Source organism: Lonchura striata, chromosome 24 (genome assembly GCF_050655825.1).
Source record: "Lonchura striata isolate lonStrDom1 chromosome 24, ASM5065582v1, whole genome shotgun sequence".
Lineage (NCBI taxonomy): Eukaryota > Metazoa > Chordata > Aves > Passeriformes > Estrildidae > Lonchura > Lonchura striata.
The window spans coordinates 7,482,292-7,505,992 of NC_140726.1; the positions used below are offsets into that span (position 1 = coordinate 7,482,292).

General features: G+C 44.2%; 1 protein-coding gene across 1 annotated transcript in view; it reads right to left on the minus strand.

Annotated features, from left to right (window-relative positions):
- ARHGEF12 (Rho guanine nucleotide exchange factor 12) overlaps nucleotides 1–23,701 on the minus strand; it is a gene marked incomplete at its 5' end in the record, with an annotated part of 81,673 nt that overhangs the window by 57,889 nt on the left and 83 nt on the right. The window lies entirely within an intron of this gene.

Genomic DNA, 23,701 nt, shown 5'->3' on the forward strand with positions numbered 1-23,701 from the left:
AGGGACCCTCCTGATGCTGGTGCTTCCAGGCTTCTCCTGGGGTATCCCGGGGAGGCATCTGCGGATCCTGGGCCGGGAGGGAGGAAACTCCACCTCCCCCTCCCACCTCCTCCCAGCCGGGGCTGGGCACGGGCACAGCGGCAGCCACGGCCAGCCCACAGCCACGGGGACACAGCTGGGGGGTCAAATGCACCATTTCCAGCTCTCCTGGCGGCCCAAAAATATATATATTATATATGTTAGAGTCACCATTTCCAGCTCTCCTGGCGGCCCAAAAATATCTATATTATATATGTTATAGTCACCATTTCCAGCTCTCCTTGTGGCCCAAAAATAAATATATTATATATGTTATATTCAGCATTTCCAGCTCTCCTGGCGGCCCAAAAATATATATATTATATATGTTATAGTCACCATTTCCAGCTCTCCTGGCAGCCCAAAAATATATATATTATATATATGATATGAGATACATATATATAAAAATATATAGAATATATGATATATATGATACATATATGAGATCTATAATATATCGTATATGAGATACATATATATAATATATAGACTACATTATATATATTATATATATTATATATCATATAAAATATATATTATATACCTAATAGCAATAGCGATAAAGAATATATATTATAAATTATATATAAAGTATACATTTATATATTTATGTGCATGTGGTGGATGGTTAGGTTTGTTTTGTGTGCATCTATTAGCGTGCATACAAATGTATGTATATATAAAGAAATATTTTATATAAAATATATACTATATATACTACATATACAATATATATTTTATACCTATTATATAAAAATTATATTAAAATATATAAGGTTAGATATAAAGTTATAAATGTAATATACAATATTATAAATATTAATTGTATGTACTATTATAAATATAGAATTATATATGAACTTTTATATAAAAATATATATGCATTTTATATGTAATATAGATAGTGTCTGCTATATATGTTATATATAATATTTATAAAGTATATATTCTATATAGTATATGTAGTATATAGTATATAATATATTCTATATAGTATATATAGTATACATAGTATATATACTACATAGTATATATTATATATAGTATATAGTATCTATTATATATAAAGTATATATTATATACTATATATAAAATATATAATATATATAGTATACATAATATAAAGTATATAGTATATATATAAAGTATCTATAATATATTATATTATATATAAAGTATATAATATATAATATATATTATATATGTAAAGTATATACTATATAGCATATATATTAAAATATATATTAATAAATGACTATATTAAAATAGATATTTAAAATCTATTTTAATATATGAATACACATAAAAGCATATATTTAATCTACAAATACCTATACAAATACAGATTTGTGTGCATTCCCGCCACCAAATCCCAACACTGATCCCAGGAGCTGCATCACGAGGCACAGAACAAAGGCTTGGCAGAGGGCACGGAGATTTCCCCTCCATCCACTCCCAGCCTTGCCAGGGTCAGGCTGTGCCCCGCTGGGCACCGCTGGCTCCCCGGGCCTTCTGCAGCGCCCGGCAGCTGGAGAACAGCTGGAAACCTCTGGATTGCTCCAGGGAGGAGCAGCTCTGCCCCTCTCCGCCACGCACAGAGCCAAACTCAGAGGTCAGACCAGGGGGGCTCGGAGTTTTCAGCGGCGAAGCCCCGGGGAAGGATTGCAGGGTGAAGGGGCTGTTTTCTTTTTCTGCCCCAATAACCTAATGAAGTTTGGGAGCAGTGCTGGCGGGAGAGAAATTTCTTCACGCTACACTGTCTGTTTGTGTTTGATTAATGTAAATCTTCCCAGTGCTGCGAGCACGGCTCTCCATTAACAAGCCAAAGTGCCACGTACAGACAGAGCAGGGCAAAACCAACATCTCTATTTTGGTCCTCGCCATAAACTCAGAGAACTCCACCAAACTCATTTTTTGGTGATTTGACTTGAATTACCCAACTCCTCATTCAATGCCGCTTCTTTTTTCCCCCCTTTCCCAAATCACCAGGCCTATTAAAAAATGGAACTGCAGCAAACAACTTTAATATATTAATGAGAGTTATTATCTTTTTGCATTTCCTCGGTTCTCATGACCAAATCTTTTAGCCTGTCCTACAGTGTCTGTTTGTGTTTGATTAATGTAAATCTTCCCAGTGCTGCAAGCATGCCCTGGGCTCCAGCTCTCCATTAACAAGCCAAAGTGCCACGTACAGACAAACCAAGATCTCTATTTTGGTCCTCGCCATAAACCCCAGAGAACTCCACCAAACTCATTTTTTGGTGATTTGACTTGAATTACCCAACTCCTCATTCAATGCCGCTTCTTTTTTCCCCCCTTTCCCAAATCACCAGGCCTATTAAAAAATGGAACTGCAGCAAACCACTGTAATATATTAATAAGAGTTATCTTTTTGCATTTCCTCGGTTCTCATGACCAAATTTTTAAGCCTGTCCAATGGATGCTGGTAGCAAACATCATCTCCAAGCCACAACTGCAGCAAGGCTGCAATTACCCAGAAGACAGGAAGCCAAAGAAATCAACTCCTACCCCTCCATCTCCCTGCTCCATGCAATAATTTCCCAGGCAGAACTTGTATTTTCCATGCTTCTCCCTTTCCCAGTGGCATGCATTATCATTTTTGAAATAGCAGAGGGCTTGGTCTCATTGGTTCCTATTTTGAAACGTTTGCCCAGCTCCTCAATTTTCTAGGAATTTCACAAATCAGAAAATGTCAGCTGTCCAGAAGAAAATGGTAACCAGAGGGCAGGAGGAAGCCAGGCCAGGATCAGCTCAGATCCTCACAGGAACATTTCTGTCACAATCCTTGGGAAGCACAAGGGGGAAAAATGATCAATATTGGGCTTTTCCACCCATGTGCAATCACAGAGTTAAGGGAGGCAGCGAAAAGGGGCTGCAAATCCCAGAGCAGGGCTGCAGATCCAGTTTATTATTCATGCCTGAGTGAGAATCACATGCACCAAACAGCCTCTGCTGAGGGTGTCAAAACAGAGGTATTTTTAAACTTGGGTTACAGTCTACAATCAAGCATTTCCACATTTTTCTCCCTAATGCTCCTCATCATCAAGTGAAACACAGATGCGACAATCTGACAGACCAATAAACCTTAATTTACTAAAGGATATTTTGGTTAAAACATTGATATTTCCCATTTCCTTCACTGTACAGAGCAAATTCACATTTCCCAGCTGCCTGCCTCAGTTTACCCTTACCACCAATTTAAGTTTGCAGGTTGCTTTACAACCATAAAAATACATAAAACATTATAGAGTATTGTGTATTATTTTATCTATTTATTTATGTATTTTACATATTAATGTCTTTGACATATGTATTTGCAGTTTAGATATATATATATATATATATATATATAAAATATATATATATATATATATAAAATATCCTTGCAAAAAAAAACCCTCAAATTCATCCACTTTAAATTTTCACGCAAACTATTTAACTTGAAGTCATTAAAGTCAGTGAGCAGGAACCAGGAATACAAAAGGAATATGCTTCAAGGCTTTTAACTCAGAAGGGACATTTTCAATTCCCTGAAACATAACAATTCTGTTGCTGGCATGAGCACTTGAGAAAATAAATGCATTTGTACCATAAAACAAGCTTAAAAGGGTCAGAAATGGATATTGCAGCTCCTCTTTACAAAGAAGTTAAACAGACTTTGAAGAATCCAAATGAAATTTCAGTCCATCAGGAAAAACATTCAGTATTAAAAAAAAGGATTTTAGGGCCCCGTCATGGAAGACTTAACTGTTGTCTGCAATTATTTTTTTTTGGTTATGGAAATAATTAACTTTAAAAAATTACAGGATTAATTTTTATTTCTATTTTATCGATAGTTTTTAGGAGAAAGCAACACAATACATCCCTTTCAAGTGCAAAGCAACGCAGCTGCCAGGAAATGGTGTAAAAACAAGAAAGATTCAGGAATGGAAGCTTCTATCTTGCTTCCTACTCTGATTTCCCAGATTTCCTTCCCCCAGCACGCTCAGTCACAGGACACAATAAGAAAACAATTTGGAGGAGGGGAAAAAAAAAAAATGACCATAAAAAGCAAGAAAGTCTGATGCAATCAGGTTTTTAGGAGAAATTAGAGATAGCCAAGAAATGGCCAGGACTGGAAATGGAATATCACTGTTTTAAATCCACAGGGATTTCTACAGTCCTGGACAACAGCAGGAAAGGAAGATCAGGAAAAAGTATGGAAAAAATACATCATTAAAAAAGAAATATCTACTAAGAACATAGGAAAGATGGAGTAGAAATAAGTAGTGAACAACCCTGTTTAGAGAGTTGCCTGCCTATTTAGAGTAAAGAATAGTAAAATGAATGAAAATTAAGTTAAATAAGTGCTTTTAAAACATCACACAAGTTCTAATCAATATCCCAGAATTCCGAAACCTCTGTGCTCCATCCTTCTTTTCAAGGAACAGCAATTCTGGTCCCAAATATTGATTAAGGAATTCTCTTCTTGCAAAGTTCCTCTCCTTGTTCAATCCCAGCTCTGTGCTGGTCAGGCTGGGCTATGGTAACAACTCCATTTAGATAGAGCCTGCCTATTCAGAATGAAAAATAATAACATTTTAAATGAATTAAAATTAAGTGCTTTTAAAACATCACATAAATTCCAAGCCTGAATATCCCAGAATTTTGCAATCTCTGTGCTCCATCCTTTTCAAGGAACAGCAATTGTGGTCCCCAATATTTATTAAGGAATTCTCTCCTCTTTGCAAAGCTCTTCTCCTCATTCAATCCCAGCTCTGTGCTGGTCAGGCTGGGCTTTGGTAAATATTTACACAGAATTTCCAGACCTTTACCCCAGCAAGGAGCAGGCCTGGGAAAAGCAGAACTTCCCAGAGCTGCACAGGGCAGCAGCCCAGCGCTCCCCAAGGAGTCCCCACCCCTGTGGAAAGGATCCAGGAGGATTCAGCATCCCATCCTGCAGGGCTGGGGGAGCCCTGCCAGGAAATCCTCAGCCTTCAACCCCCCAAACTCTCAGGATCCTGTCTGGGATGTGGGAACTGCCCCTGGACACATCCAAGGCCATGCTGGGACAGTGGAAGGTGTCCCTGCCCACGGGACAAAATAATTTCTGAGGTCACTCCAAACCACCCCAGGCTGGGATTCCATGTGGCATTTGCAGCTTAGCTGGAGAGGCCAAACCTTGCTCAGAATTTTTGGGCAGCTCAATCAGATATGGATGAAAAAAATCAATTATTGACAAAGAATTCCATACAGGCATCACCAGGATGAGGGAGAGATGGACATGGGCATTTTTAAGCAGTGAATCCCTAATATTATACCACATCACATCAACAAATAAAAACCTTGCCAACACTTTTTATTAGCCCCATAAGTTACTAGTGAGAGAACAACTGCCCAGTTCCCCCATCAGAATATCCAAATATTCCACAGAACTTTATATCAGCACTGACCTTCATTCTCTCCCTTTTCTTTGGGCTCAGAATGTTCATTTCTCCTGTTTCACATCAAGGAACAAAGTCCATCCCACACCATGCTAAATAAACAGGAACTAGCAGAAGACTGCTATGGGTTTTTTTTGTTTTTTTTTTTTGAGAGAATATGTAAATATAAAAGTACAGACAAGAAGAAATGTAAGAAATCTGAAATATTTCAGCAAGGACTCAGAGTCCACCCAATGACCTACACCTTTTAGACACATCTGAGAAACACCTGAGTCTTTTCAGGCACAAAAATCATGGCCTGCTCCATCAGTACATCCCACAAAAAGCCATAAAGGTGTTAGAGGCACTGAACTGCACTTTAATCAAGCATGGGGAATTTTATATTTTCCTTTCTCCATCAAAAAAGAGTCTGTGTATTGTCTCAAAAGCTTTTATTGCTCTCAGCCACTCACAAGCAGCAAAGGACTCAGATTTTTTTTTTTTTTTTTTTTTTTTTTTGCTGATTCTATACATTTTATGGGAAGCAGGAGACAACCTGATGAACAAATGAGTTAATATTTCATTTGAGTATCCCAGCCATGCTGGGTTACATAAGAGGCAGTGGAAGTTAAAGACACAGCAGCTTCCTCTCAGGAATTTCTGCAAGTCAGAGGAGACAACGAAAGGACAGCTTAGAGCAGATAAAGCAATCATTTTCCAAACCCTTCGTTACTTCAGTTCTTTCAATTATTGGAACTTAGCTGGGAGAACAAACAAACTGTGGTACACAAGCAGGAAATTGTTTTTGCACTAAAAAAGGAGATCAACAATCAAAGTGGGAATGCTGTTCAGATCAGCCATTCTGCCTTCCAGCAGTACCAGAATCCCTCTTTTAAAAAATAAGTGACAGAAGTCTGTGGCACCTCGTGATGTACAGAAAATATCACAGATATTTGGCACATTCAGCTTATTTGGGAAGGCAATGCACAGGCCAGAATTCCTGCAAACTTTCAGTTTTCACAGAATTTTGCTATATAAGAGTTAAGCAAATGTCTTTAGGATGGAGATGAGAACACCTTAAGAAAAAAAAAAACCTCAATTTTTCAAGTATAATCATGGGCTGTAGCAGCCAGAGTGAAACCCAAGGACAGCATCTGCATCATGCCAGGGAAAATTCAAATTAAAGCTGGCACAGAAGAAATAAAAGATTAAATCACATGCAGAAGTACTACCCACAAAGGAAAAAGCAAAGGCGATTTTGACAGGGGAGAAACTGATCGAGTGAGTGGGTGGGAAAACCAACTTTCTTGCTGGAGATACAGCTCAATTTATTATTTAGGATGATTCAGCTCCCAAATGCTGTGCTCTGGACAAAACCCACTCCTGGGCTGCTGAGCAAAAAGCCCGGATCAGCGCAAGTTAGGATTAGACTGACAACCCAGCTTAGTGATTTAAAAATCAGTCCTAAAAAAAAAATAAACCCACGGAATCATTAAAACTTTCAGCACAAAATTTTAACTCTGCCCATTTGCTGCTAATAGATATTACTGGAGTGATCTAAGCCAAGGAGAGAATTACAGAAAATTATCATTTTCTAATGTGTCACACAACAAGCAGCTGAATGGTTTCTACAGACAGTAATTAAAATAAGAAAGTTCTGGTACAAATATGGAAACTGATTAAAAGACAGCTGTGAAGTCTGCTAAATCTGCGATTAAAAAAAAATAAATCTGCAAAAGGAAAACATGAAAGATCCTTTATGAAAGAGAGCCCTCTTTCAGTTTCATTGTCTGGCCTGACTTCTGGCATAGGAAAATGAGTTCTATGGAGCTGCATTTAAAAGGTCACGGAGTTTCCTTCCTTGATCTTTTACCATGAACAATTTTAGAAGGCATTAAACATTTCAGAACAGCCTATCTAAACAAATTTTTGCTTATCCTGTCATTGAATTAAGTTCAACCAATTCCAGTAAGCCTGACAAAAAATAAAAAAAAAAAAGCCCCCCCAAAGCAGCTCTAAAATATAATCTTTATGCCAGCCACTAAATGCAAACTTGAGTCCGTGCCAAAACAGCATAAATTAGAAAAAGTAATTATTCTATAGCTGACAATTTGAAAAGAGAGCAGTGAGAGCTGGGAAACTCCATTTACTAAGACAAAATCTATTTCATTCACAGCAAACTGACCACAGTTGTTAAATCTGTGTCATAATTCAGAGAGATAAAAAACACAGGACCAATTCCATGGATTTAGCACTCAATACCTTGTTCTGGTTCACTCCAGGGCTGGGAATTGTCAGCAATAAATATTTCCAGGCCTATAAAACTCTATGAACTGCTCACTATTTGTCAAGAAGCAGGGAGGGAGGGGCAGAGCTTCATTTATTCTTTCCAAAGAATTTTTCAGGTCCTTTTTAATTCACTATAAACTTCATCCTACCCCAGTTTTATAGTACAAAACATAAACGGACTCAAGGACAGGATCAACACTAAAATGTTGACCCCAGAAGCAAGTCAGGACTGGCTTTATCATTATTCTATTCCCCACCTGCAGTCCCAAATTCAAAAAGCAGGGAAGAAAAAACAGCTAAAAATGCAAGGCAGCAATACCTCTACTCACAGTCCCAGCCTCTGAAAAGGCAGAAATCCATTTTTTTTAAATACATTAAAACACGCTTTCATGTCCCCACTGCTGCAATGCAACAAAGAACACACAAATTTTGAGTTGCCAGTGTTTCCAGGTACTGTAAATGAGCCAAACACCAGTTTATGTCCCCCAGAATTCACTTTATTTCTGACTCTGTCCTCCAGCCCATAACCCACAACCTTTTCCAGGATTCTCCAACTCCCCTTCCCCTAAAGCCCAGCACCAAAGGCACACCCGGGGAGGAAAGGAAGGTTTCAAACCTTGCCAGGAAGTTTTATTGTTTAACTCCAATTTTATTGTTTAACTCCAATTTTATTGTTTAACTCCTGCATTTGCCCCTGCTTTGAGATTCCAAAGCAAGAACATTCACAAAGCTCCTCCGAGAGGCCTGGCAGCTGACTCACCAGAATATTTTATTATTTACTCATCATATATTTGTACTGTGCTGGACATGAGGTGCTTCCTTGTCCCTATCAGACACAAAGTGAGTACACAGCTTGGTGAGTTCAAGAGAGAAAAAGATCCAATTTTATTTCTGATCTCTCAATATATAGAATTTTAAAAGTGACAGTGGATTGGAGGATGGAATTGCCATCTCTCCAACCACACTGGTCAAACCAACAGCCCATCAATTCTCTCCTCCCACAAAGAAGAATGTAAAACAATCATTATTGACATGAACAGTGAGTGAAAACTCCAGTAAAAATATATAAACATTATCAGAAGGCTAAAGAAGCTTTAAAAGAACTTTTAAACTTTCAAAAAAAAAAACTATAAAAAAAAACTTAACACTTAAAAATGAAGGCAACACTTCCTGCTCCTCGGCAGGGCAGAAATCAGGCAAATTTTAACCCAGTGACTGCTTTCAAGGTAATATTTGATCATCAAACAGACAACATGAGGTGTAATAATCTGTTGAAGCAGAGCATGCACAAGGCTCACCTACAGAAAACTGAATTATGCTGGCTGTTATCAGCTAGATCAGAGTCACCCATGCCTGAAAGAAACCACAACTCTCTCCCTGCTCTCCTGGCAAACTCGAAATGCACAAATAACCCTTCCTTTCCAAATTCCTCTATCAACCAGTTGCATTCATCACCCATCAGCTGTCCACATCTCTCTAAAATGTTGTTTTAGCAGCAGAACCAACAGCTGAGCTTAAGGAATGGAGATGGTCCAAGCTACCATATATGCAAAAAAAACCCCATAAGTGTAAAAATTTCCATTTTTACATTACAGAATGTGAGTGCTGAGAGCGTTAAAGCAAAGGGAAATGCAGTTTTCTCTCAGTTCAGGAAGACAACTCCTCCCAAGGTATTTGCTGCAGCAGGGAAAGCACCAGGATGCAGGGATGGGTTTTAATCTAAAGCAAACATCTCCTCGTGATGGAACAGAGGGAGAGGGGGAGAGCCCGGGCAGCTCCTGATCCTACAGAATTAATTTGCTACTGGGCATTTCTTCCTGCACTTTTTCATGGAATTGGCAAACAGATCCAGGAATGCTGCCTCCAGCCTCAGCTCAGCTGAGAGAGAATTCCCTAAAATCCCACAGATATGAGAGGGCTCCTCACTGCCATCCAGCTCCTCCTTGGATTCGATATTCATTCTAATTCTATTTGATATTTATTCTAATTTAATGCCAAGGCAAAGTGATCCAAATAGAACTCAGAGGAGAAGATGAAGAGATTTCACATTGAAATTTACAATTTAAATAAACAAATCATAGTCCTTGTTTGAAGTGTCCAGAGTCCCTCTGTGCTCATCCTCACAACCAATTACAAACTACCTTTTTTATTTAGCAAAAAGAAAAAAAAAAAAAAAAGAACAACAAACCCCACCTCATTATTTGCATGTTCTTTGTTATTTTTCTCTGTCTTTGAAAAGCTCTTTTGGGGCGAGCTTTTTGATCTAAAAGGCATTTAATTAAACAAAAAAAAAAAAAAAGGAAAACCTTAAATCCCTGTATACACTCTACAGCAATATTTATTTGAGGGGAATATATTTGGGGGGAATTATAAGTATATTCCCAGGGATTGTGCCTGATTACTAGAACACACCCAGAGTCCCCAGTTAAAAAAAAAAAAAAACCACAAAAAAACCCAAACAAACAAAAAACCCACAAAACAACAGAGAAACCAATTTATTTCAACTGTAAACTTTAAGTTTTGGAGACCTTTGCTGCTCAAATCCCATCAGTATTCCAAGAATCAATCTGGAGATGTGAAGGAGCCATTTTCTCTGGATATAGAGAGCGACAGATGGAGCAAAAATTTTCAGCAGATTCTCAGGTGCTGAGCTACCTCCAGGAGCTGCAGGGCCAGGATGATTATAAAAATCAGGTATAAATTTTAAAAAATTATTAAAAAAAAAAAAATTAAAACAAAAAAAGGAAGTGGGAAGGGACAGGATTTTTTCATCTGGATGAATTCCAGCAAGAGGATTTAGAGTTTTCCAGGCAGCCCAAAACTGCTGCAAAGCTGTTTTTTCTCCCCCTCCCAGCTAAGTTTAATTCTGTGCTTGTGGGAGAGAGGGAAGAGCCTCCTCCAGAATGCCTGGGCAGCACCCAGGGGCTGTGCCCTCCTCCTGAGCCCCCAGCCAGGCAATGCCACCCACCCTGCCAGGAAAAAAGGGATTTTCTGCCCTAACCCTGGGTTTTCTGCCCTAACCCTGGGATGTGCCTGGGTTTTCTGCCCTAACCCTGGGTTGTGCCTGGATTTTCCTGCCCTAACTCTGGGTTTTCTGCCCTAACCCTGGGATGTGCCTGGGTTTTCCTGCCCTAACTCTGGGTTTTCTGCCCTAACCCTGGGATGTGCCTGGGTTTTCCTGCCCTGACCCTGGGATGTGCCTGGGTTTTCCTGCCCTAACCCTTGGTTTTCTGCCCTAACCCTGGGTTGTGCCTGGATTTTCCTGCCCTAACCCTTGGTTTTCTGCCCTAACCCTAGGTTGTGCCTGGGTTTTCTGCCCTAACCCTGGGATGTGCCTGGGTTTTCTGCCCTGACCCTGGGATGTGCCTGGGTTTTCCTGCCCTAACCCTGGGTTTTCTGCCCTAACCCTGGGTTCTGCCTGTGTTACCAGGTGCCCCAGTGACAAAAGGGAAACCAAGGCAGGGGGTGAGCAGGTGCAGACACCAAAAAACCACTGCTGGAGTGTCACTGATGAGTGTGAGAGCTGATAATGAGCCTGCTAGAAGGGAAAGGGAGAGGAGGTCAGGCTTGCTGTGCCATACATTCGGCTGAAGTTGCACTGGTTAACAGCCAAAGTAAACACCACTGCAGCATTTACAGCCAGCACCAACATTCCTACATCGTTCCAGACTGCAAGAAACATGTGCTGGCCTTTTATTTTTCTCCCTTTTTCCTTCACTATTTCATCCTCACAGCAATTACCATAATGTGAGTGGCCTGAGTGTAAAACTTGGGGCTTTCAGCTGTACTCAAAGGGGCTGCTGTGCCTGGCAAACAATATTTACCAACTCCCAGCATTATAACCCAGCACTGAGATATCTAAATCAGATGTCTAGATAGATAATCTAGATATCACCAGGGAGCAATGATCTAGAGGGCTCTGCTCTTTTAGATAGTTTCCAAATTATTGCAAAGATATTTGCCTTTACTGCTGGCGGTTCAGGGCAGAGCAGCACCTGCGCAGGTGCTCGTTTGGGCACCCTCCAGCCTTCAACACATCCTCCCACCAAAGCAAAGCCCACGAGAAGTGCAGAGGGCTCTGCAGGATGCCCAGAGCACCTTCCCCAGGCGGTGCCACCGTGGGTGTTGGGTTTGCCCAGATCAGATCTGTGCCCGCAGGAACCGCTTCCGCTGCCCAGACCGCAGGGCCTGCGCAGGGCAAACCACAAGCCAGCCTCTGCTGCCTCCCGACAGGCTGCAGGAACAAACTGCCAGCTGCAGAGCTGCACTTCAGCACCACGAGATCGCCTTCATCCTTGGCACACGAGGATTCCCCCCATCCTTGCATTTAGGAAGTCCACGGGATATAAATTCGCGCTCCTCTGCTGCAGTTCCCCCTGGATATTTGCCAGAGCTGGTGCTGCTGCCTTGGCAGGATGGAGTCTGCAGCAGCAGGGAAAATCCCTCTTTTAAATCCCCAGGACAGCAGCTCGCTTTTGGCTGAGGTCACTGCCTCATTTAGGACACCACTGCCTCATTCAGGACACCACCATAATTATAATTTTTCAAAAGCGGGGGGAAAAGAATCCTATCAACAGAGAGCAGACAACAGCAAGACAACACTGTGAGCACCAGCTTTGAAAGGCACTTCCCAGAGGAACAGGAATTATCAGGATACAGCTCAAACACTACCACATGCTGTCACCCAGAGCAGCCTCCTCAAGAGGCAGACAGGCACCCCCGGAATGTGAAGGTGCTGCTCCTGTGCTGCCCAGCACAGGAGCTGCAGCCCTGCCTGCAGCTCTGCCCAGCACAGTGAGCTGCAGCTCTGCCTCCTGTCCTGCAGCCCTGACTCCTGTCCTGCCCAGCACAGAGTTGCAGCCCTGCCTTCTGTCCTGCCCAGCACACTCAGCTGCAGCCCTGCCTTCTGTCCTGCCCAGCACAGTGAGTTGCAGCCCTGCCCAGCACACAGAGCTGCATCCCTGCCTCCTCAAGCCTTCCTGCCCCCCAGCAGCAGCTCCTGGCCCTGGGAGCTGCCATGAGCACGGGGCAGGCAGGAAAGCTCTCTCCTATCTGGCAGCCACCACCAGCTCTCCCATTTCTCTCCCTCTCACTCACTTCCTATTGATTTCTCCTGTCTTGCACTGCAGCTTTTTCCTATTTCCTTTCTCTGCTGGCTCGTTGTGGCTTCCCTCCTTTAATTCTCTGCCTTTCCACGTTCTCCATCACTTTTCTGGCAGCTTTGATCTGGGCAGAGCCCTCTTTTGTATCTGGGCACAGCAGAAAGGCAGCAGTGCCTCTGTGGCACGGAGCACTGAGAGGAGACGCCTTGTCTGAAGTGCTGCCAAGAAGCTGCACCAACAGCCACTATCATAACAGGCTAAAAAAGACTTTCAAGCAGCCATCAGATGCTTCAGGTGAGCCTGCAGGTCGAAGCTTGTATGTTTGTGGGAGTGGTGGACTCCCAGTCCTTCCCCCTGTCTCACATCAGTCTGCTGCTTTATTAAACACATAGGGCTTTTCCTCCACACTGGGAAATGCTTGCTCAGGTCAATCCAGGTCCCACCTAAGTTTTCCAGCCCCTCTCCAGCACTGCAGCTCCCTCTAGAAAAGAGTGTTGAACTCTTCTTAGGTTACTGATTCCACTTGGGAAGTCACCCAGGACTGCACGTGGTGCCACAAACCAGGATTCACCGCCTGCAAATAAATTCAGGAGCAGCTTCTCACACACAGCAAGAGTCAAATTGTGCTGCTACTCAACAGATTCAATAAGGAATTCCCACCAATATCCCTGAAAATTTCCAAAACACATCTCAAGAGCTGAGGAGTAAAACCAGTTTGAGTTTTGCCCTTGCAGCCACAGTTCTTGTGCCAACTGAGAGCAACCAAGAGGTGCCAGAACATGGAGATTCTCTCTTAGGTTTTGAACATTTCAACTTCTCTGTAGCACCAAGAGAAGCCCTGCTGCTTAATTCACACAGTTTAACTTTTACCCCACTCTGCTCCCTGCCATAAAAGGTTGATTTTTTTTTTTAAGAACCTAGCCCCAGTGCCACTTGTGACCATGCCCCTCCTGCCAGGACAGCTGCCAGCATCCCAGGGACTGACAGGACAATGAACCACATCACACCAGAATTATTCCAAGTACACAAACCTGTGCTGTGATCTTTCCCACCTCTCATCTGCTTTCCCAGTGCCACAGCAATTCCATGAAATGCTTTTGCCACCGAACATCCCAGGCCAGACCTTTCAGCGTTGTCAAAACACAGCTTAAAATAGCCCCACAGGAACACATTGAAGTGTTTGCCAACAAATGTAAACAGCAATGTTTCTTATTTACCATCAGCCTGCAAGAAAGGGTTCCTGCCCATGGGCCTCAGAAGTCAAACAGACACAACACTGAAAATCCTCAAGGAAAGGATGCAGGGTGATAACAAAACATCCAGACGATTTGTGAATGTCACAGGCTGAACACTGTTTGTTTGGCTTTTACTATTTATACTTATGCTTACATTTGAAACATAAGGACGCTGTTTTTTCCTGTCGTTTTAATGTATTTATTTTTACATGTTTTCTTTTCAAAGAAAAATGAGTAAACGTTGCTTCTTCCTGTCTTTTTCTAAGTGTGCCGTTACTATTTTGTATGTATCCTGTCTTGTATTTTATCCCTTTTGCATTCTTAATCAAACACTGCACGTTTAACATCCCTTTTCATTTTACTAATTCCCTTGCTGCTGCTTCTCCTGTCCTTATTTTAAGCCCTCTCTTCTGATGTCGAGATACTACCAACATCCAGGCTCCTGACCTTTAGTTTAATCAAGCTGAGACATGAACTAAGACTTCTATTCTTTAAACCTAATAATTACCCAGAGCAGGGCCACAAGAACACAGCATCACCTACATGAAAATATGCATTTAAATCTATTTTCTCTTAGTGCTATTGATATCTCTTAAACAGGAAAATCTGCTTATCTCAAAGCAGATAAAATATCAGGGGGAGTGCTTAGGCAGAGGAATATCTGGAATGCTACAAGAAGCACTTTTACAGCAATTCAACCACTAGAAACTCAAGGATAATACAAATGGGATTCATTAATAAATCTCCAAATGCTAATTTTCAGAGGGAAGGAAGAGGAATTCAGGGAGAAACCTGGAGGATAAAGGCTCAAGGCAAGAGGCTGAGCTTATCTTTCAAGCAGCACAGCCAAGGAATCTCCCTGGTGACCCCAAGGACCACCTCGAGGAGGAGTGGAGAATTCAGTCTCCAGACCAAAGCAAACACTGCTCTGCACAACTGCAAACTACAGCACAGGGCTGCCCAGGTGGGGGGGGAGAATTTTAACCAAGAGAGGTAAAGGAGACTGCTCAAAATACTACAGGAAAAATGGGAAAGCAACAGTTAATGTCAAAATTCCTGCTGGTTATACTCCAAAAGCTTCTTGGGAAAACAGAAGCTGTCACTGAAGCTATTCAAATTGTTTAGACACAAATTCACTGGGAGACCCCGCTGCAGGAAATAACCAAATAATCCTGGTGTCTAGCCATGAGATATGGAAAATAACTGGTGCAGGTGTGTGTACCCTCTTCCCCAGGCAAATTCATCACTGCTCTCTGCAGCCTCAGGATGAACTGCCGAAATCTCCAGTGCCTAAATCACTACTTCTACAATGAAACACCACTTCTACACGAACCACTGCTTCTGCCAAGTCAACACTTGCACAACAAGGTCCAGAGCAGTTGTGAGAGTGAACAGAGGACTCTTTGATTTCCAGCAGGACGACTGTGCCCACTGCTGTCACCCTCCAGGACCAAGAACTCTCCTCCCACACAGGTCATGGAAGTCAAAGGACACCAGTGAACACCCACAAATCCCACCAGTGACCTCAGCAAACTCCTGCTCCAGGGGCAAGCTGCACTTTCCTTCTCAAGCTAGGACAGCACTGAGTAATTTTTTTTTTTTTTTTTTTTTTTTTTTGCTGTTTAATTCCTGTAGATGTTGACCAGAATTTTCAAAATCTAAAACAGAAGGAGCCAACATCTCGGTACCTTCCCTAATCCATCCATTTGAAATATTAAAATGCCACTAACAGAGTTCTGTGCACAGGGAGAATTATACAATTGGGCTCACAGATGAAATATCATTCCTGCCTCCACCCAAATAATCACAACGCCCACAGCTCTACTCAAAACTAGAAAATCAAGCTCACCTCAGCTCCTGTCTCCAGTAAAAGCTGTAATAAACTATGCAACATGAAGTGGTAGCATTTGTGTCCCAGGCAGCAGTGAACACGCCAGACAGTCCTCTCTTCTGCCAGCCTCAAGAACAGCAGAATAAAACATGAATTTATGCACAGACTCTGTCCACTGCTAATTTCCAAACATTGCGAAGGCACAATGATGAAAAGCCCCACTCAAAGACTATTATTCTTTTTAATCCTCAGATGCCATGCTGCAGCCCATTTTCCATAAATACTGGATTTTACTGACTCTACTAATTTAAAAAATGCATGATAATGACACCAAACTAGTCAGTAACACTAAGGTGTGACTTACTGTGCAGTTCTTACCCTGCTGCAAGAAATAAAACCCTGTTTTCCCCATACAGTCAAAGAATTCCCAATTACCACCATACATTCAAAGAATTCCCAATTACCACAGGGACTTCCAAAGAGCCAGAGACAGGGAAAGTGCATCTAAAGCAGATAAGAAACAATTAGAGTCTATTTTAATACCAAGTCAGGAGCAAATCACCAATTAAAACTTCTCAAGGGTAATTATGTGTAAATTCTACCTCTGCTGTTTTCCAATCATAGCAACAGAAACTACAGCAGGGTTATAAATAAAACTCATTTGCAAGCAACTGCAGAGAAGAGTCACCAGTTCCTCAGCGAGGTCCTGCAAAAGCAAGAGCCTCCTTTCTTTTATTGGCCTTTAATAAACAGAAAGAAACATAAAGCAAGTCCTGCAGCCGTGCAATTGCTCAACCCTGAAGTGTGTTTGGAACGGTGACAGGAAGAAAAATACAGTTAACTCCGGGAGTGAAAAAAAATTAATGGCACACAAATGTTTCTTTAGTGTCATAACAGGATACAGCCGAGCTCGGGCCGGCCTTTGGTGGCCAAGCAGAGGCTGGAAATGGCCGAAATTCAACTTTTCAGGCTGGCCCCAGCGTGGCCTTGGGAAGAATAAAGGCCTTATCTCAGCCAGCCATGTGTGGCCGGCCATGCACAGCTCACAGCAACGCCCAGAGCTGGCCAGTGTCCGGCCAGCAGAGCTCCAGAGGCAGGGAATGTGGGCACACTCCAGCAGGAACAGGAAACCTCCTCCAAAAAACCAAAAAACCCTGCCCAGCTGCCTGCCACCCCTCAGCTGGATCTCAAATCTACTACCCCCCACCCACCCCCGCCCAAAAACAGCATCCAGCAACAAAAATCCAACCCAGCACCAATGAGGAGCCAAAAATATATTTTTTTTTTTTTTGTCAGGTTAAAAGATATGGGAAACCTCACCTAAATGCAGAGCTGGATGAAGCTCAGTCACCTGACTGATTTTAGATACCTTTAGGATAAGAAAGGTCCCCTGGATGTGCAGATTTCCTTCCACTAACGATCGAGTCGAGCCAGATGAGCAGCTCAGGGATGTCTACCTCAAAGACTTACTAAGCTCAGCAAGATAAATGCCACCTTAGGAGGCCTCTGAAAACACAGCATAGCTAAGGGAGGATTAAATTAGGAGGGTGTAAATGTTTACAAACATAAAGGAGCAGAGCAATAAGGCTGGAGATGAAGAGTGTGATATGGTCCAATGGGCACCAGGACTATGGGGAAAAAAAGCAGCTGACAAAGTGAAAGAACATCCTGAGAGGAAGAAGGGGAAGTTAAATCAGTGTTTAACTCTCTCAAATCATCAGCAGCCGTGCAAGGCACCACGGCTACCCCGGAGAATGTGTGTTTTTAAGCCTCAAGTGCTCTTTAGGAGATAATTTTTTGTCTGCCTTCACCCTTTAGGTGCTCCCCCAAATGCTGAGGGGGAGCAGTGTCAGGAGCTCCTCCACCAACTCAGAAGAGACATTACACTCTCAGGAGCCTTAACATCTGCTCTGCCCTTTTTGTTTAATGCCTGATGTTCCCCCACTCCCCAGGCACTCACTTCCCTCCAGACTGAAGGCACTTGAAGAAAAAGACACCAGAAATCGATGCTGCTTTGGGAATTCTGGTAACAGAATCTGAGCATAACCACCACCAAAACTAACTGGGTTAAGGTTTAATGCACAGAGAGAATGAGCCCAGACACACTCAGATATGAATTGGCCTGACTGTGTTTCAGCAGTGCCAGACACTAAAATCCATTCAACTTTCCTGGGAAAGAGAACAAAAATAAAAGAAGGGAAAAAAAAATAAAGAAAAAAAGTAAGGGACTTAATAAAAACATCATTTATCATCCTGGCTCCAGAACAGCATTAGAAATGGCCATTCATACACTCCTAATTTCTATATTTAATGGTGATCATTTATATCAAGAGATATAAAATATGTCAAGGATGAGACAAGTGCAACCTGCACAAGGGAAATGTGACAGCTGTCAAATCATTACTGCCTTAAATTGCAGGGATAGCAAAGGAAATATCTGCTGTCTGTAATGTGGATTTAGGCAGCTCTATATATGCAAAATGCAAATATGTAAAGCTAATATGGAGAAAAATCCAGGTCCAAGCTACCCTATTATATTCCTAATACCATCTGGCACGGATGCAAACTGGGTTTTCTTGGTTTAAGGCAATTCCCATCTCAATCCCACCAAGGAAGGTGATTGACAAACACAAAGAGAATTGAACATGTCAGATGATTTATGGATCTAATGACAGTGGAAGCATCATTATTTATATTGCACCTGCTTTACATTCTAAGCTCTAGAGGCAGATTGAAAAAGGCAACACAGAAAGTCCCTGGGCCTGAAGGGAAAGGGGAATGTTCTGCAGGGACAAGAGTGATCAAATCCTGCACAATGCTGGGGATGAAAAGGAACGGCAGAGATCGGGACAAACACGACCACCACATCTAGGGTTCTGCTGAAAGGTTCAGCCAGGGAATAAATCAGAAATCATCAGAGAATCCCAGAATGTTTTGGGCTGGGAGGGACCTTAAATCCCATCTCTTTCCCATCCCCCTGCCATGGGCAGGGACACCTTCCACTGCCCCAGGGTGCTCCAGCCTTGGACACTTCCAGGGATCCAGGGGCACCCTGTCACCATCCTCACCATCAATCTAACCCTCCTCTGAGTTTGCCACCGTTCCCCCTTGTCCTGTCACTCCAGGCCTTTTAAAATAGTCTCTCTCCATCTTCCCTGTAGGCTCCTTCAGGTCCTGGCAGGCCACAATGAGGTCACCCCAAAGCTTCTCTTCTCCTGGCAGAACCACGACCATGACTTTGTACCCCAGAGCTGGGGCTGCTTCAGGCCAGAGGTGGAAAATAGTGACAAGAAGAGATCCAGTTTCTCCACATTCCCCCAGCCATCCCAGAAATCCAAGGGTTGTGGACACAGCTCCTCACCTGACATTAAAAGCCTTTTGATCCAAAACCTTAATGGAACACCAAACAGAAACATCCTCCTGACATGACTGAGAGCAAAAGGAAATGAGACATTTTTTATTTGGCTGCTCCAATTCAATAATGGAAAGTATTTTGTTTTACTAACAAGTAAATTAAATTCCCTGTTCTCGTGTTTTTCCTTTCCGTGCATCACTCAGCTGCTCCTCGGGATGAAAATCCTGTCGTTCTTTTTGATATCATGCAACTGCCACAAGACATATGGCCTGAAGTACGTAACAAAATCCTCACAAATCCACTGAAATGCCTTTTTACTGTCATTGCCTCGCCTGCTACAGAGAAAAACATCCTGCAACCCAAGAATCATTCATGCACTGCAAAAGAGAAAACTCCACTCGTACAAACTACAGAATTAATTGCCAAGATTGAATACTCTGTGAACAGTTGTAAACACAGATTGTACACAAGTCTGAGCTGTCCCAGAGCCCTTTGGACTGGGCTGTCTGACTTGTGGAGTCACGAAAAGGCCGGGTTTAAGTGAGAACCACACTCAGACTCTCTCCTGCCCGCACCTGGAGCCTAAAATTGGTGAGCTCAAGCCCCCAAAAGCATCACTGCTCCATCCCAGCCCCAGCTTCGCTGCTGTGCCAGAACTGCTTGGTCATGAAAGGCCAAAGCGAGGCCTTTGCCACACTCATTCACACCTTAACCACCAGCCAGACACTATACAGATACAAAAAAACACATTAAATGGTTCTTACAGCATACTGTGTCAAAAAAGGTATCTTTCCTTCCCATCCAAAAAAAATCTGAAGGCACTCATTCGCCCCAAAAGCACGTTAAAATGTTTCCTTCTTGACTTTTTTTTTTTTTTGTCACATTTTTTATCCCTTCCTCTGAAACACATTAGTGCAAACGAGAGAACTGCAGAGGTAATGAAAGGCACCTGCAGAGCAGCCCAGAGGCTCAAGCAGGTATCTGAAGGCAGGTTCCTGCTAAGGTAGACACCAGCAGACATTCCTGCTTGTCAACTCTCCCTCCTGCCCTCACCTGGAGTGACCTCTCCGCAGTACTTGACCCAAGGAGACCCAAGTGCATCCTCAACACGCTCTCCCAGCTCAGGCTTGAGCTGGATACTAAATTCTGGTGGCTTCTGCTGCTCCAGCTCCGTGCAGGAACCCTTGCTTTCGGTGTTCCCCGCAGCACCAGCCCATCCTGGGAGCTGAGTTAGCACCCCTGGCTCCTACAAAGTCAGCCTGGCAGGCCTGAAAGCTGTTGGACTTGAAATACTCCGCTTTCAAAGTCAACCCAGTCGCTTTGACAGTCAAGACACCCTTGGCTCCCAGAGCCTCTGATTTAATCCTGCTTTTCTGATCCCGTCTGTCACTGAAGCCAGAACACGAAGTACGTGAGCTCTGCGGGTAGTCACACTTCAAAAAAAGGAAAAAAAAAAAAAAATCAAGGAATCTCATTTTATACTGACCTGTCCGTGATTGTGGACTGTGTGCCACTCATTGGAGCCTTTGGCAAGAAGTCGTATTATCCAATTTACATTTTACTCTTCTTGCAGGAATATGAACGAGGCTTTGCCCCTTACATGCACCGAGGTTCAGGATCCAGCCTTGCTCCAGAAGAGGCATGCACAGAGGACAAACTCAGTTCAAGGGCAGGAGAAGGGAACAAAAAAAAAAAAAAAAAAAAAAAGAACCAACAAAAACCAAACCCAATCCAAAACAACTCCAAAACTCTTCTTTGCAGTCACCCAGAATATCCAAACCACGGAAGTGGGGCGCGGGGGGGATAAAGCAAAAACTCCAGCAAGGAAAAAAACTCCAACAACAACAACAACAAAAATAATCAACAAAACAACCTCGGCGGACGCGGGCGGGGGGTGGAAAAAAGAAGAAACCCTCGTGAAGAGGCGGGCGATGCTCCGAGCGCGGGGGCCCGTGCGGGCTCAGGGGCTGCGCTCGGGGGGCGGGCGGCGCTCCCCGCCCGCGGCCGGGCCCATCCCCGCTGCCCGCCCGGCCTCGCCCGCGGGGCTCGGGCAGGGCGGCCGCCTCTAGGCCCGGGGCTCCATGCCCCGCCGCTCGGCCTCTCGCTGCGGCCCTGCGCCGCTCTGCGCCGCGCTGCTCTCCCGGCCCGCTGGCGGCCCCGGCGCTGCGCGGCTGGGCGAGGCGGGAGCGGCGCGTCCCGGGAGCCTGCGCCGAGCCGGGCCGGGCCGGGCTCGCCCCTCCCCGGCGCCTCCGGGGGGCTCGTACCTCCGGCCGCTCCGCCCCGCCGCCGGATCCCTCCGCCGCCCGCCCTCCTCTTCCTCCTCTTCCTCCTCCCTCTCTCTTCCTTCTCCTGTTTCTCCTCCTTCTCCTCCTTCTCCTTCTTCCCCTCCTCCTTCCCCTCCTTCCCCTCCTCCTTCCCCTCCTTCTCCTCCTTCCCCTCCTTGACCTCTTTCTCCTCCTCCTCCTTCTCCTCCTTCCCCTCCTTCCCCTTCTCCTCCTTCCCCTCCTTCCCCTCCTTCTCCTCCTCCTCCTTCCCCTCCTTCTTCTCCTTCTCCTCCTTGCCCTCCTTCTCCTCCTTCCCCTCCTTCTCCTCTTTCTCCTCCTCCTCCTTCTCCTCCTTCCCCTCCTTCCCCTCCTTCTCCTTCTCCTCCTTCCCCTCCTTCCCCTCCTTCTCCTCCTTCTCCTCCTTCTCCTTCTCCTCCTCCTTCCCCTCCTTCTCCTCCTCCTTCCCTTCCTTCTCCTCCTTCTCTGCCTCCTCCTCCTCCTCTCTCGCAGCCCTTTCCTGGTCCCTGCCCAGGCCTTTTCCCTTCGGGAAGCGTTTTCCAGACCCGCGGGCTGTTTCCTTTCGTCTCCGCTCGGTGGCGGCCGCTTCTCCCTCTCCCTGTGTCCCAGCTTTCCATCCCCCTGCGTCCCTAGCCCGAGGAAGTTTCCCTTTTCCTTCTACCCCTTTTTCCCTTTTATCCCTTTTTTTCCCCATCCCGTGCCCAATAGCTTTTCATCCCCCTGCGTCCCTAACCCGAGGAGGTTTCCCTTTTCCTTCTACCCCTTTTTCCCTTTTTCCATTTTCCCCCATCCCCCTGCATCCCTAACCCGAGGAGGTTTCCCTTTTCCCTCTATCCCTTTTTCCATTTTTCCATATTTCCCCATCCCCTGCCCAACAGTATTCCATCCCCCTGCATCCCTAACCCGAGGAGGTTTCCCTTTTCCCTCTACCCCTTTTTCCCTTTTTCCGTTTTCCCCCATCCCCCTGCATCCCTAGCCCGAGGAGGTTTCCCTTTTCCTTCTATCCCTTTTTCCCTTTTTTCCCTATTTTTTTTCCCCATCCCCTGCTATCCGACACTTTGCCGTGTCACCAGCGCTCAGGGCAGGGAGCGCCCGCGCCTCCATCTCCATGGAAAATATGACACCGGCGAAACTTGGAGCAGAAAGAAAATAAATAAGCAGCAAATTAAAAGAGTAGAAGTGCCAGGAGCTGTGCAGCGCGGAGCCTTGGGCTGTGCTGCTCACTCCCAGGCCTTTCGTTGTCCCATCCCGCGTTCCCCGCATTTCCCACGCAAGTTTCAAAGGGAATTTTTTCTTGGAGGTTAAGGGCAGCATAAATCCAAGAACTGATCCCTCCCTGCACGTACATTCCAGAAACACTGCGGCCAAGGGCCTGTTCCTGCTCCCCTTCAAAACTTCCAGTGCCAAAAGATGAGCCACGCGGGGTGTTGGGGCATTTAAATTTTAGCAGGTGAGGATTTCCTTCTCTCGGCCACAGGCTGAACACAAACATGTCCTTGCTGTAACTCCCTGCTGTTCATGTACACGGTCTGAGAGAGAAATTCCTGTTTCAAGTCTGCACAGAATCCCAGAATGGTTTGGACTGGAAGGGATCTTAAAGATTATTTTGTTCCAACCCCCTGCCACGGTTCTTCTTCCACTATCCCAGGTTCCTCCAATCTGGCTTCGAACACTTCCAAGGATCCACCACAGCTTCTCTGGGCAAACTCACCACCCCTACAAGGAATTATTTTTTCCTCATATCCCACCTAAAGCTACTCTCCGTCAGTGTGAAGCCGTTCCCCCTTGTGTCCTGGCACTACAAGCCACTTGTTCTCAAACACCTGGAAATAACATCTACACCTGAGGACTTCAGGAAACTTCCACGCTACTCCTCCAGAAATGAAAGCTCGTGAGCAGCACAGATGTGGAATGAAAAGCAGGATATCTCCCATGCCAGTAATTCCTGCCCCTCTGCACAAAGGAACTTACAGAACATCAGCCTCCTCCAGCAAAATGCCAGCAGACTAAAATAACCTTATTAGCTAATCCCAATCATCTAGGACACCACGCTTCTTCCCTTTAATTACTCTTGCCGGGATAGACTTCAAAGCTGGGACACTG